General features: G+C 28.9%; 1 pseudogene across 3 annotated transcripts; it reads left to right on the top strand.

The window, feature by feature from the left end:
• The first annotated feature begins 14681 nt into the window (after positions 1-14681).
• On the top strand, positions 14682-17887 carry LOC146930531 (receptor-like protein kinase HERK 1 pseudogene; annotated as a pseudogene). 3 transcript variants are annotated; one of them, XR_015008059.1, is made up of 2 exons: positions 14682-14818; positions 15166-17887. The product of XR_015008059.1 is annotated as a receptor-like protein kinase HERK 1 pseudogene, transcript variant X3 (transcript). The 3 variants fall into 3 exon arrangements; XR_015008057.1 differs by having other exon boundaries at positions 14808-15065; XR_015008058.1 differs by having other exon boundaries at positions 14808-15065; positions 15163-17887.
• The last annotated feature ends 3874 nt before the right edge of the window (positions 17888-21761 follow it).

The following is a 21761-nucleotide window of genomic DNA, read 5'->3' as shown; positions in this document are numbered from 1 at the left end:
TACTACTAACTTGTCTTCAAATATGAATAGTCAAATTTAATACACATACAAACAAAGGACAATTTGGTAATATTAATACACAAAACAGACACATTAATTACACTGACAACTTTTCTTAAGAAATGTGAAAAATGCAAAGGGGGGTTACATTAAGGGACGGAGGGAGTATTTTATCACTCAATTTCTGACTCACCCCCCATAGAGAGTAACTTCGGGACAATCATAGGTTTTAAGTATCTTTTTAGAGTCATTTTGGGTTTATGTATTTTAGTAGGTGTTTTGTAAATGATTCGATGAAAAGGTGTGAAAGAGAAAAATAAGAAAATATCCTTGAAACCATCGAAATCACTCAAATCAGATAATTATGTGACCGTGATATCTTTCTACAATCGTTGTAATCTAATTTTTTTAGATATAGTCGCTATGGACATATTGGTGACAAGAAATAAAACAAGGAGTGAAGAAAACAAATGTGTTCAGCCACGGTACAACGTGCAGTGCTATTAGGAGTTGCGCATCGCGTAGCTTGAAGGGATTTCAGAGTGATCAGCCTTGGTGTGATACGTGCTATGAGTTACGCATCGCAAAGATAAGAAAGGATTTGGAAATGTACATTATATGTTGAGAATGTTTCGAAATTACAAAACTTTATGAATGTCTCTTATGTTAGTTAGATTCATTCTCAAATTTTTCTTTCAATACATTCAAAGATTACACTGACACCATCTCACATATTTACCAACACAAATAACGAATTAATACATTTTTATTCCACTAGCTTTCAAATCAAATGGTCGTTTATATTTCATTATAAGAATCTTTCTCTTTGGAGCATAAGGAAACAATAAGGGTGGACAAGGACCTGAAAATCAAATTGGATTGGGTTAAAACAGTTTAATGGGATAACGAACCCAGTTTAGTGATTTCATGTTGTTTGCTTCAGGTGGGTTCAGTCCAGCCCAACACAGTTAGTTATACTCAAACTAACTCGTCAATGCTAGTATATATAGTGGATTTTGTAGTGTGTTTGAGTAGAATTAGTAACGTATTTATATAATAACTAATGGGTTTTGCTAGAAGACACCTTTTATAAATGTGTCTTTTAGCAAGTTATTATATGAGTATTTGTTAAAAGACACCAACTAATTTTTGTGAAGATGTCTTTTAGCAAAGTTATAACTAAAAAGTGGAAATCACACTTTGAGGTGTGGTTTGCTAAAAGACACCTTCATGGGTGGCTTCTAGCAAAACCCATAACTAATAAACATATTTTTAGGAAGTAATCATTTACGATCCAACCTAAGAATAGTTGGTTATCTCCTTCATTGCTTTGACATTATATTTATCTTCTTCTTCTTCTTCTTCTTCTTCTTCTTCTTCTTCTTCCTCTTCGTTTTTTGTTGATTATTCGACCAGGTTCTGTTGATCATGGGACGTTGCATCTTCTCTTACATCATATCAAATTAACCTTTTATTTCCTTTTCTCACCTGAAAAATTAAAATCAAGAGTTATTTTTAATACATTACTCAAAAAAATTTTCTCATATATCAGATTGTATTACAAAATTAAACTCTAACATACAAAAATATATCTGAAACAACAAAATCGTAACTTTTTTTTATAAGCAAGGAGAGGGGACAGACATCAAGAGGCAACATCGACATCCCAACTATGTTGGCACCCCAGGAAACCTCCATCCTATGCCGTCAAACTCTAAAATTTTATTAAAAAAACGGAGAAAAATAATTACAAAGGAAGTGGGACTAGGCCAAAACCCTCCAAAGAAAAAAACAGAAAGTAAGAAAGAAAAAAACCATATAACAACAGGAAAAAAAAAACACCCAAAAACAGACTATGGAAATCTATAATTTGGTAAACCACATCTATCCCTAAAGAAATCAACATTCATTCAACTCATTAGAAATACAAACAACAAATTATATAGTTAGAAATACAAACACAAAATGTTAATATATGATTGTGTAAAGTGTCTTTACATTGTTAGTGCACCACAATTAAACTCTTTTTTTTTTTACAAACACAATTAAACTCATATTTCAGTTGTTGTACATTATTCTTCATTCAAATATATTAAGTAAGATATATTAAACAAATTAAAATTGGAAATTTTTTAATAAATAAACTAATTAAATAATTATAATCAAACCAGGTACAACTTGATGACATTTCTATGTATTACCGTTGCACCACTAATGTTTATGATGTTAACGTCAAAAAAAAAACTAATGTTTATGATGTTTAATTGTTTGTTTTTCATGTCTAACTGTTTGCTTTCCATGCAGATATTCAATGAAAGCGAAGTCTTTATAGTACCGTTGCCCACTTTTCACCTCTAAGCCAATTTTTTTTTTTTGGACAAACCACTAAGCTACTTAATATGTAGTTTATTCATGCCAACATGTAAATAAATGTTCTTTATGTGGTTAAGTTTTTTCATGTAAAACTTATAACCACTTTAACACATAAATACCCCATCACCTTAGGCACTACTTTGTGATTCTTTTACTATTTTTTCGTGTTTATTTTGTATTTATTTGGTGTTTATTTTATGTGCTATTTTTCTTTCTTTGGGTTGAGAAATAAATATATTATCTATATATTATAACCATATCCTTTATATTGTAATCATATTAAGTCCTCCCATATTCCTTCCTAAAAACCCTACCTTTTTCCCTCCTAAACCAAATTAGTGGGTCCTTAATTATGCAATTATCTAATAACAATAAAATTACACTTTATAACTTATATGCATTGTTTGTCTAAAAAAAAAATATATGCATTAAGATGGCCAGACTTTGTTTTCCCATGAATATTCCACTTCCAATTGTGTTTAACAACTACTCCATTTTCATTGTAACGTGTCCTCAATAAATGCCTAAAAACAAGAAACAATCCATTAACCCAATGAAATGAATGAACTGAAAGTTCCTCTTCTACCTCTCTACCGCCCACTAATGTTTCAATTGGTTTCTCTCTCATTTTCTTTTACAATAATTCAATTTTTATGAATTTTGTTCTCTTTTCTCTCCATTTTTCTTCCACCTATTTCTCATCTTTTTATCTCCATTTTCTTTCCTGTTAAGGTAATTAATCATAACTATTATGACAAGTAGGAAAAAAAAATTGTCAATTAAAGGTGGACAGATAAAAGTGAAATTATCAAACAATTCATGTCACGGGTCCACCTCAATTGTTTGATAACAATTTGAAGGTAGAAATTAACAACCTTAAGTTTTTTTTTAAAGCTATATTGATAAAATAACATATAAGAAGTTATTCCTCTCATAAATATATAAGAGATTCTCGAAAGGAATACTCAATTGTTGTGTAACGGGTCCACCTCAATTGTTTGATAACCTCAATTGTTAATTAAAGATTCTCGATATTAATAAAATAAACAAATACATTTTTTTACAGAACTCACCCGTGCGTCTCACGGGTGTGCGATCTAGTAATAATTAAAACCTAATAAATGAGATAGTCTTTGTACATGTTTGGAGAAATGAAGGGTTCTTACATTGATGCTCATTGCTGCAACAAATTGAAAACAAACAAAACAATGTCTTTTTTTTTTGTGGTACAAAATAATATGTCTATAAACAATATGAAAAATATTAGAATAAGATATATAACATAAAATCAAATCCAGTCACAAGAAAATAACATATCAAACTAACTATACAAATCAATATTGATGCATTTTCAAAACAAAAATAATAAAAATTAATATTTCTGTAGTCTCTTATTGTATAAAGTGAGGATCGGGAACAACAAGTGCTTAAAGACCATTTCTAACTTAATCACTACATAATCCCTAATGATCTTTTATTGAAATACAACATACGAGAGTAAGTGTTGAAATACAAAATCAACTCCAATTCATAACAATATGAATCAATTTAAATCAACAAATCTCTTCTCATAATGATGAATGATAATTCAACCTACTAGCTAATGTATCAACATTAACATCTACTAGATCGTATACTCGTGCTTCCGCACGGGTCATATACATTGAAAATGTAGTAGTTAAAAGCAAAATTATCCAGCAAATTTTTTCTAAAAATTGAAATAAGTTTTACAGCAACACAAAATGGATAATCGTCGTAAATCAAAAAGGATTAGAAGGTGTCAAAAGTAACCTTATTAATAATCGTCGTAAATGAAACGTCTAAAGGAAATTATCTCCTTAAATTTTTGAAGGAATTCTTAAGTCAGAAGGTGTCAAATATAACCTTGATATGAAAATGTTATCACCTATATTACTTCTTGGTATATTAACCTTTGATACAGGGACAATTATGCTAGACTTATACTTTTTTTTTTGTTGAAATTCTTTAACAAAATACATCTTTAAAAATTGATAAATTTCGATGATATAAACAATGACTCTTGTATTGATACAACATTCTACATAATTATGTAGAATTGTAGGAGCAGCACAGTTCATTGCTTGTTTTAAAATCAAAGTCCCTTGATAATTTAAAATCAAAATAATGAGTAAAACTGTCAAAAAATTATATGATATGCGCTTTCCAGAAATTATATGATATCAAAAAATTTACATACACATGGAGAATAACTTGATTTGTCTTCAGAACCTTGACAAAAAAATCAGTATAAGTATACACTTAGGTTTGTCTTCAGAACATGAATAATGATTTGGTATACACTTATCATTGGTAACTAAAAAAGGAGTATCATGTAACAATAGCATCCTGGGGAAACCATATCAATGTGTGACTTGAGTTATTCCTAACAATATATACCAAATCATTATTCATGTTCTGTTTTACAGATTATTAAGACAAAACTTCTATTTTACTTCAAATGTAACTATTAAGAATCTACAAAACAAAGATCATTGATTATAAATAAAATGTATTACCAGATTGAGAATTTTTTGTGCAAATTCGGTCATGTCTTTGGGATCCTTAGCCCAGAGAGTGGGTAGACCTATTTTCTCAAGAGGGAACGCACGTTTGGTTAGGCTTTGGCAATCCTTAAGGGAAACACCAATAGTGCAGTTCCCTATGTCGAAACCCAACATATTTCCGGCTTTCAAGTTTAACATCTGATACTCTTGCATTGTTTTCAATAACCTCATCGTCATAATTCTAAAAAAAGTGAACTTTAATTAAAAGAGAGATATCAATCAAATGAAGAAAATAGATTGCTTCTCTCCCTCCTTACCTTTCTCTCTTGTTCCTCTCAAGTTTATGATATAGAGTGAAAATTGATGAAGACTTTAGCTTTCTAAATTATTTCGCCCTTCTCTTTTGCTCTGGTTTATTGCTCATATTTATACTCCTAAGTTAGGTTAAAGTGTGAGTGAAGATGTCAAAACTTAGAGTGAGGAGCAGTTAAAATTGTAATAACAGAATATTTTTGTAGTCTCTTATTGTATAAAGTGAGGATCGGGAACAACAAGCGCTTAAAGACCATTTTTAACTTAATCACTACATAAATACAACATACGAGAGTAAGTGTTGAAATACAAAATCAACTCCAATTCATAACAATATGAATCAATTTAAATCAACAAATCTCTTCTCATAATGATGGATGAGAATTCAACCTACTAGCTAATGTATCAACATTAACATCTATATATCCATCAAGATTTATAATAAAAAAATAACTAGTCTTAATCACAAAAAGTTTCACATATAATTCACAAACTCGTTGTCAAACGGCACTAATTTAATTTACAACTTATTAAGATATACTAAACAACTAATTAGCATGAACAAAAAGTCATCTAACAGAAAGTATTCAACAATTAGCTAATAAATGTTTATATATATATATATATATATATATATATATATATATATATATATATATATATCAGTGTTGATATAATCAAACAGAAATTAAATATTAATGTGAGCAATAATCACAATTTCTCTTCATTCTTATAAAGTTTCTCAAATGGGCAAACTTATGTTCCTATGATTGTAAGAAAAAACACATATCGCAACATAACAACTTGGGTTTGTTGATAGATGGTTTGTTACACGAGGATTTGGTGGTGTGGTGTGAGAAGAAAATGAGTTGTTAAACAAATTAAACGTAAAAATTTGTGACCAAAGAAATTAATCAAATAATTCTAATCAATATTGAACATCAACTTTATTTTCAGAAAAAAAAAAAATTTACTCCCCTAAACGAGTATGTGTTTTGCAGCCAAGTGACACAATAGTAATTCAATGATTAATTTGGTCATTAACCAATAAGGGTACTTTATTAACAGCAGTAATAATAATGTTTTTTTAAGAAAATAATAATGTTAGTAAAAACAATAGAGAAATGATATTTTGACAACCACTTTTTGACAATTTTTGGACAACTTTCTCTCTCATACTCACATGATGTTGTTATTCTCTCTCTTCCTTTTTTTTCTCTCCATTGTTTTTAACCAATAAGAAGTAAGAAAAACAAGGTTGTCAACAAAGTTGTCATCAAATGGATGTCAAAATATCATTACTCAAAACAATAATCATAATAATGAATTTTCTTTTAACGAGCACAATAATGTATTCTAATTAGGAGTGTTCAAAATAATTTGTTAACCTCAAGCAAATCACAAACCAAACCTAATTCATATTTTAAAAGTCTAACCGAATTAACTATAAATTCTCAAGATACAAGTACAAACACAAAAGACATCTTATATTGTTATTTGTCTCTAAATGAATCAAACATGAGTCTCATTTTAACATATAAATTTCATACTCATATATGACATTTCTCTTTGAACACTCCTCTAATTAATCAATCAATGTATTTTGAAAACTAATTTCTTAGTAACTCAAACATCAAAATACATTTAATCTATTAATCAAATTATCTAGTTAAATTAATTTTTTACACATTCTTTTATATTTATTTGTTTTAATAAAATTAAGTATTCTTAGTATACATCATTAATTCTTAATTCTTAGTATTCTTAAGGTTATTTGTTTTAATCTATTAATCAAAGTATTCTTAATTCTTTGAAACAGTTGAAATTCATTTAAGAGATAGATAAATAAATATAGATTTTTTTTTAGATTCATTTGAGAGATAGATAAATAAATATATATATTTGTTAGGTTCATTTGAGAGATAGATAAATAAATAGATAGGTAAGGTTTTTGACAAATTTTTATTTATTTATTAAACATGTTTTTTAGAAAATTTATCTATTTAACTTTTAAAAATTTGTTCGAACATGCAACCAATTGTAACATGTCACAATGGATGATAAAAGTGGAATGAGTGAAATAGAACTAAACATACTAGCTATAGAATTTAAAAATTAAACTCTATCTCATTCATCATATTTCATCTTATATTTGATTATGTGCACCATTTTCTTTACCATAAGTGTTGCAGCATTTTTTTTAATAAGCATTACACCATCTTGATATTCTATTTTATTTAAGGAACAATCTTGATATTATTATTACTATCGAAAAGACGGGCACGTGCCGCTCTTTTTATTATGTTGAAGTTTGAAAATTATGAACGGTGTTTTTTTATGAAATTTTAATTAAGACTAAAAATATAAATGTTTGTTGTTTTCAAGTTATAACAAACCAAACTAATTATGGACCAATAATATAACAAAAAAAATATAATCTAAATTCTTTTTTTTTAATGACACCAACAACAATTTTATTATAGAAAAAGTTGTTTAAGGGTATAATTGGAATGATAAAAAAGTATACATTTAATCTTGGTATTACAATGGCAGCCAACGTATTGCTACCCATATGTTTGCAGCAACCGTGTGGTTGAGAATAAATTCTCAATCCACGGCCTGTGGCCGAATACAAAACCTCCTGCACCATACTGCTTTAACCAGACGTTGCAAAAAAATGGTTAGCGATATAGAAATACAACTTGAAAGGAAATAGTCAAGCTTAAACAAAGATATGACAAATTTGGATTTTTGGAAACATGAGTGAAATCTTCATGGAAGGTGTAGCAGGTTTTATCAACTTGAATATTTTGAAACAACTTTGATATTGTACGATGAAGCTGACTTATTGAAAAAGCTAGATAAAGAAGGATTAGTTTCAAGTCTTCCAGGAGAGAAAAAAAAATTGGTCTTGGAACTTTTGAATCCAAAATTCATTCAGGTATTAAACTTCCTCATATAAAATGCAATAAAATGAAGTTAAGACAGTTGTTAAAGGTGAAGTTATGTGTGAATCTTGTGAAATTGAAATTCTTTAACTGTGTAGCGCAACATCTTTCGGACACAAGTTGTGTTAACAACGGTCGATATAAATTTGGATTGAGTTTATGGGTACCACCCAAACCAAAATCCAACCCACATGATGAATGCTAAGAAGTTGGTAATTAGGTGAAATTTTTTAATTATTTTTCTTGTATTTTAATTGTTATGTTGATAATTTATCTTTAATTAGTGTATTTCTTTTCCTGTAATCTCATTTCTTTTAAGAATAATATATAATTACTTTAAATCTCTTGAAAAAAAATAAAATGATGAAAAAATAAGTATAAATATACTCATCTAATTTGTTACAAAAAAAAATATATATTCATATCGTGTTTGTTACATTTGTTTTAATATTTAAACTAGTATATTTACCCGGCTTTGCCCGGGTTAGACATATAACTTTGTATAATTGAAAATTTATATATCCACAGACAAATATAATTAACTGGATTTAGTAAAATTATTAACATATATAGAATAAAATAAACATTTTTCAAGTATCCGGACTTGCAAAAATTTAGAAACGACTGTGTGTTCCTATAGACTATTGGGTTCACGGTGTCCACTATAATGGCATGCGCCAATTATGAATGGATGTCAATCCCTACTGCTATAATGACACTCACCAATTATGAATGTCCGCTATACTGGGTTCACACACAAAACAACATAAAAGATCAACATAAGCAAAAATACCTATTGCTAAACTACGGAAATGGTGAAATAATAATAATAATAATAATAATAATAATAATAATAATAATAATAATAATAATAATAATAATAATAATAATAATAATAATAATTATAATAATAATCAATAGTATCAATAGTATATATATAAAGTAAGGTTTTTTAAGCCACGTGTCACTTCCACATTCATTCTCAATATTTTTATTATTTTTTCTATTTTTAAAAACCAATATTTTATTTAACATAAATATCTCAACAAACTTTTGATCTTATGCACTCAGTATTTTTTTTAAAATTTTTATTGAATTTCTAATATTTTATGTAGCAAAAATATCTCAACAAACTACACATCAATCAATTAATCAATCAATAGTATATATAGTATATATATATAAACTAAGGTTTTTTATGCCACGTGTCACTTCCACATTCATTCTCAATATTTTTATTATTTTTCTATTTTTAAAAACCAATATTTTATTGGGTTAATTAAGTAAATGGTCTCTGTAAATATTCAAAATTTTGTTTTTAGTCCCTATAAAATAAAATCACACTTTTTAATCCTTATAAAATTTTCCATCAGCATTTTTAGTCCCTATAAAATTTTTCCATTAGTATTTTGAGTCCCTATAAAAAAATTTCATCAACATTTTTGGTCCCTAAAATGCTTAAGGAAAATGTCACAGGGACTAGAAAGTTTGATTTTATTTTATAGGGACTAAAAACAAAACTGTGAATATTTATAGGGACTAAAAACTTAATTAATCCTATTTTATTTAACATAAATATCTCAACAACATTTTGATCTTATCCACTCAATATTTTCTTTTAATTTTTATTGAATTTCAAATATTTTATGTAGCAGAAATATCTCAACAAACTACACATAATACTTTCAACAAAGTTTACATATACGATCTTATTTTATTATTAAAAGACTCCAATTTGTTTATTTGTTTTTAGGAAAAAAAGTTTCAATTAGTTATTACTAATCTTTTAGCACTATATCATTCAATTAGTTTTTATGTTTGAGGGAAAAAAAGGTTCGATTAGTTTTTTTTTTTGATAAAAAAAAGGTTCGATTAGTTATTATGTTATCTTTTAGCAGCATATTCTAATGCAAATGTTAACTATAAATAAATAAATTTTCGTTAATCACATATTTACATATTTTGAGCACAAGCAGAATCCCCAAACCTTCTTTTCATCTAACATTTTTCCTTCTTCAGGTTTGCCAATGACCAATTTTATTATTTCTCATACATATACTTTGATATATATATATATATATATATATATATATATATATATATAGGTTTGCTAGGATACACCCACTAGTTTTTATTAAGGTGTGTTTTAGCAAAGATATAACTAAAAAGTTGTTAAATACACCTTAAGGTGAATGTTGCTAAAACACTCCTTCTAAAAAATAAGTGGGTGTACGTTAGCAACTCCTATAGGCATTTGCTATAATACACCCACTTATTTTTTAGAAGGTGTGTTTTAGCAAGTTATAACTAAAAAGTAGTTAAATACACCTTAAGGTGTAGCTTGCTAAAACACTCCCACATAAAAATTAGTGGGAGTGTTCTATATATATATATATATATATATATATATATATATATATATATATATATATATATATATATATATATATATATATATATATATATATTTCAGCCACTTTCTTCCCTTTCAATCGATTTTTCTCTCTCATACACATGGGCCACGAAACAAACCCATGACCACATGTTTAAAGGGACCCAAAACTCTTACCACTTGGACTAATTCATTATTGATTTTGTTACAGTTTTTATTCTTGCATTGGACATTCATCTCATCATTTATATTTATTTTTATGATATTATTATAATTGTAAATTTAAATAAATTCAATCTAATATATTGACACGTGTATTCGTGCACACAAAATTATTTAATATATAACCCGGCAAAGCCGGGTCTCTAAACTAGTAATAATAATAAAACAAAGGCTTAATTGCATGTTTGGTCCCTTATGTTTATTTTAGTTTTCAAGTTGGTCCCTTACGTTTTGAAAGTTTCAAGTTGGTCCCTTACGTTTTAAAAGTTTTCAAGTTGGTCCCTTACGTTTTGAAAGTTTCAAGTTGGTCCCTTATGTTTATTTTAGTTTTCAAGTCGGTCCAAAACATAAGGGACCAACTTGAAAACTAAAATAAACATAAGGGGCCAACTTGAAAACTAAAATAAACATAAGGGACCAACTTGAAAACTAAAATAAACATAAGGGACTAACTTGAAACTTTCAAAACGTAAGGGACCAACTTGAAAACTAAAATAAACGTATGAGACCAACTTGAAACTTTCAAAACATAAGGGACCAACTTGAAAACTAAAATAAACATAAGGGACCAAACATGCAATTAAGCCTAAACAAAATAGGAATGGATGCCACAAACTGAATTATGAATAAGAATGGAGAGGAGCAATACTATTGAATTAGAAGAAAAAAAATAGTATAGGTGTTAGTTCAAGGACCTGAAACAGAAACAATAGTATAGGTGTTAGTTCAAGGACTTGAAACTTGTAGGTGTTTGTAATGGATGCCAGAAACAATAGTTCAAAGACTTGAAAGGAAAAAAAAAACAATCACTTACTCGTAGGTGTTAGTTCCATCTTATATTATATATATAAAAAAATAAAAATCTAAGCATAATTAGAAGAAATAATAGTATAGGTGTTTATGTCAAACATGAAGAAAGAAAAAGCTTAGATCAAAAGAAGGTTTGAGTTTCGGTTTCTGCTCAAAATATGTGATTATGGTGATTAACAAAATCTCATTTATTTATAGTTAAAAAAAAACGAAGCCTTTTTTTCCTCAATGAAAAAACTAATTGAATAATATGGTGTTAAAAGATTAGATGGTAACTAATTGAAACTTCTTTTCCTAAAAAAAAGAAAGAAAAACAAAATTTAATGGATAGTATTGAAAGTATTATATATAGTTTGTTGAGATATTTTGGCTACATAAAATATTAGAAATTAAATATAAAATTAAATAAAATATTCAGTGGATAAAATCAAAAGTTTGTTGAGATATTTATGTCAAATAAAATATAGAAAAAATAATAAAAATATTGAGAATAAACGTGGAAGTGACACGTGGCATAAAAAACTTTACTTTATATATATACTATTGATTTATTCTTATCTATTTGTTACATGTTTTATTTGTATTGAACATTAAGGGTATTTTTGAAAAGAAAAATTCAACCCAAAAGTGCTGAAAGGGGTAGTTTTCTTTGAAACAGGGTTTCAAAATACTACATTATACGGACGGTAATCAAGACCTTCAAACTTATGGTATTTGACATATTTCACTAATGCAAATACGCAATTACATGACTCCGCAACCAAATTCTTGTGTTACTCTAAAACATGATATGAAGTATTTGGACCCGCCACGAATTCAGGATACGCATCAATGAATAGCATTACATTAGGTTGAAAAAGATTTATTGTTTCTGAAAATAACGTTCTTTTGTTTGGTATGACAATTTTATTATACCTCTCGAAAATGAATTTAGGAATAGTTAGAGGACCTCTATAATGAAGAAAAAAAAGTAAAAAATTCATAGATTAAAGTGTGAAACAGATTGTTCCACTTGCATCTTTATGAAATATTGGTTAGATAACAATCTTTTGATATTAATAAAAAAAATCAATTTTATGATAGATTTGTTATAAGCACCCAACATTTTAAAATGTGCTTCACTGAATGTGGGTTAAATATTTGAAAGATAAGGTCAGAATCCGAACACAAGAAAGATGAAAGTTTATGGTGATGTTGCCGAGAAGGATTACATATAATTACAACAACATATAAAAACATGGATTTAACAAAGATTCATAAAAAAAATACATGTTTTAAAAAGTCAATTTTTTTAATTTATAATGCATTAAGAGCCCGTTTGTTATAGTTTTTTTAAGAAAAAAATCACTTTTTTTAAACAAATAATCACTTTTTAGAGTTTTGCATCCGTTTGTTACAGATTTTTAAAAAAATCAAAATCTAAAAACAACTTCAAATGAGAAGCTGTTAAGAGCAGCTTCTAAAAAAATATATTTTTTTTAGAGGAGAGAGAAAATATGATTTAAAAGATTGAACTAATTTTGTAACAAAAAATCTCTTTTATATAGTTGTATCCAAACAAACTAGATTATTTGTTTAAAAAAAGTGATTTTTGTTACGGTAAACAAACACAAAATAGATTCTGATTTTTAACAAAATCTCTAAAATATAATTTCTAAATTATTTTATGTCAAAATCATTTTTATTTTAATCCGTAACAAACGGGCCCTAAATACACCAACACTTTAAAACATCATTCTATACTTCTAATTTCATGGTTTTTACTCACTTCTTCTTATATACTGTATTCCAAAGCACAACATCATCACATTTAAATCATGAATTTAACATTAAAACAACACAATTCAAAACTAAAATCAAACATATAATTACAAAACCATATAAGAACATGAATTTAACAAAAAATCATAAAAAATAATTACAATCACATAAAAGATAATTAGTATAATAAAGATTCATCAAAAGTATTTATAACAACATAAAGGAATATGTTTTTAACAAGAATTCATTAAAAGTAATTATAACAACATAAAAAATACATGATTTTAACAAGAATTCATCAAAAGTACTAATGTTATGGTTTTTACTCACTTCTTCTTATATATTTCAAAGTACAACATCATCATATTTAAATCATGAATTTAACATTAAAACAACACAATTTAAAACTAAAATCAAACATATAATTACAACAACATACAAGAACATGGATTTAACAAAGAATCATAGAAAATAATTACAACCACGTAAAAGATAATGGGTTTAACAAAAATTCATCAAAAGTATTTACAACAACACAAAAGAACGTGACTTTACCAAGGATTCCTCAAAAGTAATTATAACAACATAAAATAATATGAATTTAATAGGGATTCATCAAAGATAATTATAACAACATAAAAAAAAATTTGAAAAAGAATTCTAGAAAAACTTCTCTGAAAATAAAAAAAATTAAAATTTATATCATATTTTGTTAGAATTAAAAATTCTGAAAAATTAAAAATATTTGTCATGAGTTTTTTAAAATTTTTTTTTATTTTTTTTCTAATTTTTACGATTTTTTATTTTCGAAAATTAATTTTCAGATTTTTAATTTCTAAATTAATATAAATGAATATATATTGATTTTTTTAAAAAAAAAATTCAAATTTGTACGATTTTATATTTTCAAAAATTAATTTTCAGATTTTTTTATATGACTAAAAAAATAGGCACAAATGCCACGTGTACCCTTAAAAAAATAAAAAAATTATACAATCAACGTGCCACATAAACATATATGCACAGTCAGCGTGTCACATAGTGTGCCACGTCAGCAAATATGCACAGTCATATGAGGGAGAGGGGTCTTCCGGATTTTTTTTTTACGAGGATGGAATTCAAACTGAAAATTTCATAGAAAATAAACCGAAAATGATCAATATTACAAGAGGTAAAACATTGTTGACCCTTGTAAAGATAAGAGCATCCTTCTATCACATGTGACCATAAAAAATTCTTGATATGACAGTAGCATATTATAATACTACTAGCATGACTTTACCCACTATTTTCGGTTCATTGATTTTGATACTAATTGCCAGCAGCAAAAGTGAAACTCACAAGCTAACACATGTTAATACCTTAATGGTATAAACATTAAACAACACTCATCCATATCCATCTGTTACTTACTACGTGCTTCCTAATATTATAACAACAACAATATCATTAACTCTTGTTTTTATTGCTTCTCAGTGAGTTACCAACTCATCTATCTCTCTTTATTTCCTTTTATTTTATTCTCTCTTCACAGACACAAGATAGGTATCATGCTTTCACTTCAATTACCAAAGCAGCCACCTGAACATTAAGCTGGTTATTTCATTTTTGCACATAAAAAACATAAAATAATATAACTAGTACATATAAGAATCTAGTACTATATCAAATTGTTAAGGTTGTTTCTCTGCCTTAGATCTTCCTAGTTCTTGTGTTCTTAAGGTATATAATATTTAAACCTTCCATCCTTGTTTTGTTCACTCTGTTATTTTTTTACCTCTTTGGTATTATGATTAACAAGTAGTTTTATTGCATGTAGCAGGATTGAATTTGAAAGAGAGAAGGAAATTAATTAATACATCACTATCATGTGGAATTGTAGAGAAGATTGGTTAATTATATTCATCTATGTCTTATCAGTTTTTCCTTTGGTATGTTTTTCTGCAAACTTTGTTCCTATAGATAATTACCTTATAGATTGTGGATCACATACAAATACTTCAATAGGTAGTAACCTCAATTTTACATCAGATAGTTTCTTTAAGAATTTCCTTTCCACACAAGAAGATATTCTTGCAAATACCACCTTAAAATCAATCAATTCCACCACTGATTTTTCACCTCTTCATCAAACTGCAAGAATCTTCATTTCACCTTCTAAGTACACATTTCCTATTAACAAAAAGGGTAGGCATTGGATCCGTCTTTATTTCTTTCCATTTTCATATCAAAATTACAATCTTAGTGCTGCAAATTTTGCTGTTACCACACAAAACAATATCCTTCTTAGTAGCTTTAGTGTGCCGAAAAAAAATCCTGTTATGAAGGAGTACTTGGTAAATGTGACCTTAGACACACTTGTCATCACCTTTTCCCCGTCGAACAATTCCACTGCTTTTGTGAATGCTATTGAAGTTGTTTCTGTGCCTGATGACCTAATTGCCGATGATGCTATCGCCTTGAATCCGCGAAGAGAGTACACAGGGTTGTTGACAGATGCATTTGAGACGGTTTTTAGGCTTAACATGGGAGGTCCAAGTGTTTCCTCTAGTGTTGACCCGCTTCATCGAACTTGGGTTCCAGATACAAGCTTCCTGATACAACCTAACCTTGCTACTAATTTTTCAAGTATACGTGCTGTTAAATATGCAAAAGGGGGTGCAACAGAAAATATTGCTCCACCTAGTGTCTATGGTACTTTAACTGAGATGAACTCGGATAGTGATCCGCGTAGTAATTTTAATGTGACATGGAAGTTTGATGTCGAACCAGGATTTCAATACCTTGTTCGACTTCATTTCTGTGACATTGTCAGTAAAGGTCTTAATGAACTTTATTTCAATGTTTACATTACTTCCTTGTTGGCTGCCAAGGATCTCGATCTCAGTGAAAAGACTCGTAATACTTTGGCTACTCCGTATTTTATGGATTTTGTTACAACACCGTCGGTTGACAATAAAATTCTTGTAAGTATTGGCCCTTCTGATGTAAATAATGATTACCCTAATGCAATTTTGAATGGACTTGAGATCATGAAAATGAACAACTCTATCAGAAGTCTCAGCGCATCTGCAGCCATGGCTTTGACGAGTAATCATGGTTCGATTTCTAAGAAAGTTGGTGTGATAGTGGGTGTTAGTCTTGGGATATTTTGCGCGCTGGTGGCCATGGTTGGAGGCTTCTTTGTACTCAGAAAGAGAAGAAGACGGTTGGCACAGCAAGGGGATTCCAAGACATGGGTTCCTTTATCGGATGGAACTTCTCACACAATGGGAAGTAAATATTCAAACGCCACAACAGCCAGCGCTGCTTCAAATTTCGGGTATCGCTTTCCTTTTGCGGTAGTTCAGGAGGCAACAAACAATTTTGATGAGAATTGGGTTATTGGCGTAGGTGGTTTTGGTAAGGTATACAAAGGTGAATTAAGCGATGGAACTAAAGTTGCTTGTAAGAGGGGGAACCCTCGGTCCCATCAGGGACTTGCGGAGTTCCGAACTGAAATTGAAATGTTGTCTCAGTTCCGTCATCGACATCTAGTATCATTGATTGGATATTGTGACGAAAGGAATGAAATGATCTTGATATATGAATACATGGAGAACGGAACTGTGAAGAGTCATCTGTATGGTTCAGGTCTCCCTAGCTTAAGTTGGAAGGAACGACTTGAGATATGCATTGGAGCAGCTAGGGGACTCCATTACCTTCATACCGGCTATGCTAAAGCAGTTATTCATCGTGATGTAAAGCCTGCAAATATCCTACTTGATGAGAACCTCATGGCAAAAGTAGCCGATTTCGGGCTATCAAAGACCGGACCGGAGATTGATCAAACGCATGTGAGTACAGCTGTCAAAGGGAGTTTCGGCTACCTTGATCCGGAATATTTCAGAAGGCAACAATTAACAGAAAAATCGGACGTGTATTCATTTGGGGTAGTTCTGCTTGAGGTTCTATGTGCAAGACCTGTTATAGATCCATCCCTCCCGCGAGAAAAGGTGAACTTGGCAGAATGGGCGATGAAATGGCAGAAAAAAGGGGAACTTGCGCGAATCGTGGATCCCACACTTGCTGGGAAAATAAGACCGGATTCTCTAAGAAAGTTTGCAGAAACTGCTGAAAAATGTTTGGCTGATTTTGGTGTTGATAGGCCTTCCATGGGCGATGTATTGTGGAATTTGGAGTATGCTCTTCAACTTCAAGAGGCAGTTGTTAAAGGAGATCCTGAAGAAAACAGTACTAATATGATCGGCGAACTCTGTCCGCAAATTAACAATTTCGAGCAGGAACCAAGTGTTTCTGTTGAGCAATCTGAAGCTTCCAGTTTAGATGATCTTTCTGGCGTTTCTATGAGTAAAGTATTCTCACAGCTGGTGAAGTCTGAGGGAAGGTGACTTTGAATGTTACATTTAAAAGTTCTGCATGTTACGTAACTTTTTATAGTTTTGGTGGCTTGTGTCTTCTAAACTGTAGTTCTGTTATTCCTAGCAACAGAGTTGTAAATAATGACCAAGTTAATGATGGCACGTGCTTTTCATGATTGTTAACCTGACAATGCATTTCCATTTTGAATCTCTAGACAAAATCAGCATTTTGGTCTTCAAAATTGTCATGGTCAATCAATTTAGTCTCTCAAATTTACAAGTTTTTTGCAGCATCAAGCTAAGCATAGAACCTTTAAAATTTTAGTGTTTAGTTTTGGAAGAAAAAAAAAAGACAAAATTGACTGACATTGTTCAATTTAAGGGACTAACTTGCTATTTTGCAAATTTGAGGGACTAAATTGATCGTCTCTTACAAATTGAAGGACTAAAATGTTGATTTACACTGAATCTCTGATTTGAAAGTTTGAACTAGACTATCTTGAATCTAAAAATTTAGCAGGTAGTTGTCAGCGCGTAAACATCTGAATCTAAAAATTTGGCTATGTTTTTGCACTAAACTACAAGATAGGTTGTGGAACAAAATTGTTTATAGCCAATTTGCCAAGCACACAATTTCTCTGAAATGGTCTTGCTTAGCCTGCTGTAAATTGCTATTCTGGACAGCTAATTCTAGCGGAGTGGTTATATGCTTCCAAATATTCTAGCCATATCTTTCTTTACTAATTACAAAATTTCATGTGCATATTTTGCTCATGCTCCATGTCAAATCTCCAGAACAAATTTCATGGTGAGAAAAGACAATTTAGCACATGAGATGAGATGCTAGTGAAGCTTGGTCACCTTAGTTCTTGATTTTGAATCAAGGTTCCTCTGTGATCAAAGTATTCTATGGGGAGCTATGTGTTTCACATTTCTCAAAAACGAATTTTGTGAAGAATAGTATGTCCAACTATATGATCGCATACATAGAGATAGATATTTGCAGTTGTGCTCAAATTCGTTTTAATTAAGTTGGTATATTTAAAATTTCCCTAAATTTGGTTAGCTTTGACAGATACTTCATGTAAATCACTTCATTTTGAAAATTTGGTTAACTAGAATTTTGTATAAGATTTGTAATTTTAGAATGCACCACACAAGAACAATTAACAGAAATCGGAAACGCATCTCTTCACAACTATAACAAATTACACACAAAAGATAAACAGAAATTGCAAAAGAAAGATTGCAACTTAGCTACTGAAGTTTCATTCACGGATCCAAATTCGACAGTTAAATCAAAATAAAAAAAATTAAAAAGACGAAAATATGATGGTTGTAACTTTATAATTCATTATAGTGTTTGGGATTACAGAATTGCTGCAAACAAATTATAAGATCGATCCCTAACAATCTACTTAATTATCCATATCGCAACAATTCTAACCCTAATCTAAAACATGATATGAAGTATTTGGACCCGCCACGAATTCAGGATACGCATCAATGAATAGCATTACATTAGGTTGAAAAAGATTTATTGTTTCTGAAAATAACATTCTTTTGTTTGGTATGACAATTTTATTATACCTCTCGAAAATGAATTCAGGAATAGTTAGAGGACCTCTATAATGAAAAAAAAAAAAAAGTAAAAAATTCATCATGGGTTGCTAGATTAAAGTGTGAAACAGATTGTTCCACTTGCATCTTTATGAAATATTGGTTAGATAACAATCTTTTGATATTAATAAAAAAAAAAAACAATTTTATGATAGATTTGTTATAAGCACCCAACATTTTAAAATGTGCTTCACTGAATGTGGGCTAAATATTTGAAAGATAAGGTCAGAATCCGAACACAAGAAAGATGAAAGTTTATGGTGATGTTGCCGAGAAGGATTACATATAATTACAACAACATATAAAAACATGGATTTAACAAAATTCATAAAAAAAATAAATAAATGTTTTAAAAAGTCAAATTTTTTAATTTATAATGCATTAAATACACCAACACTTTAAAACATCATTCTATACTTCTAATTTCATGGTTTTTACTCACTTCTTCTTATATATTCCAAAGCACAACATCATCATATTTAAATCATGAATTTAACATTAAAACAACACAATTCAAAACTAAAATCAAACATATAATTACAAAACCATATAAGAACATGAATTTAACAAAAAATCATAAAAAAATAATTACAACCACATAAAAGATAATTAGTTTAATAAAGATTCATCAAAAGTATTTATAACAACATAAAGGAATATGTTTTTAACAAGAATTCATTAAAAGTAATTATAACAACATAAAAAAACATGATTTTAACGTGAATTCATCAAAAGTACTAATGTTATGGTTTTTACTCACTTCTTCTTATATATATTTCAAAGTACAACATCATCATATTTAAATCAAGAATTTAACATTAAAACAACACAATTTAAAACTAAAATCAAACATATAATTACAACAACATACAAAAAGGATTTAACAAAGAATCATAGAAAATAATTACAACCACGTAAAAGATAATGGGTTTAACAAAGATTCGTCAAAAGTATTTACAACAACACAAAAGAACATGACTTTACCAAGGATTCGTGAAAAGTAATTATAACAACATAAAATAACATGAATTTAACAAGGATTCATCAAAGATAATTATAACAACATAAAAAAAATTCTGAAAAAGAATTCTAGAAAAAATTCTTTGAAAATAAAAAAAATTAAAATTTATATCATATTTTGTTAGAATTGAAAATTCTGAAAAATTAAAAATATTTTTCCTGAGTTTTTTAAAAATAAAAAATGATTTTTTCTCTAATTTTTACGATTTTTTATTTTTGAAAATTAATTTTTAGATTTTTAATTTTTAAATTAATATAAATGAATATATATTGATTTTTTTTAAAAAAATTCAAATTTTTACGATTTTATATTTTCAAAAATTAATTTTCAGATTTTTTTTATATGACTAAAAAAATAGGCACAAATGCCACGTGTACCCTTAAAAAATAAAAAATAAAAAAAATTATACCGTCAACGTGCCACATAAACATATATGCACAGTCAGCGTGCCACATAGTGTGCCACGTCAGCAAATATGCATAGTCATTTGAGGGAGGGGGTCTTTCGGAATTTTTTTTATAAGGATGAAATTCAAACCGAAAATTTCATAGAAACTAAACCAAAAATGATCAATATTACAAGAGGCAAAACATTGTTCACCCTTGTAAAAATGATAGCATCATTCTATAACATGTGACCATAAAAAATTCTTGATATGACAGTAGCATATTATAATACTACTAGCATGACTTTACCCGCTATTTTTGGTTCATTGATTTTGATACCAATTGCCAGCAGCAAAAGTGAACCTCACAAGCTAACACATGTTAATACCTTAATGGTATAAACATTATTAAACAACACTCGTCCATATCCTTCTGTTACTTACTACAGTGCATGCTTTCTAATATGAAAATTGTTGTTCACACATTTGAGAAGGTTGTGTCAAACATGTAAAAGACTGTTTTGCCCCCTCGACAGTTAACTGCCGATGAATTCAAAATCCGGCTGCAGTTAACTGCCGAGGAATTCCTCGGTAGTTAACTGCCGAGGAAAACATTAATGCAGACAACAGGTTCTGCATTAATGCTAAGCATTTCCAAGCCATTTTTCGGCCAGTTTTTACCTGTAATTTTACCAGAGCATTTCCAAAGGCAATTCAAATTATACAACAATGAAACTCGGTCATAAACAAGAAAAATACAATATCTTTTACATTTGTCCATAATTAAATCAAACCGACATTTGGTTCAAACTACACAAAAGTTTGAAATTCATCAAAACGGAACATAGTGTCCATAATCAAACAACACATTACAGCTCATTACACATCATTAAATTAAATCCCTACTTACATTCATCACAATTGCATATGGAACGAACATACATATATAATACATTATTTTCCACCATATTCCTAAACATAAATCCGACGTTGCTATCGTCTTTAATAAGCCAAGGCATATAGCTTGCCGT

The sequence above is a fragment of the Medicago sativa genome, chromosome 4 (assembly GCF_051527215.1).
Source record: "Medicago sativa cultivar Bolivia chromosome 4, Bolivia_mono, whole genome shotgun sequence".
Taxonomy (NCBI): Eukaryota; Viridiplantae; Streptophyta; class Magnoliopsida; order Fabales; family Fabaceae; genus Medicago; species Medicago sativa.
The sequence above is the reverse complement of the archived record's forward strand: the minus strand, read 5'-3'. Positions and strand labels throughout refer to the sequence as shown.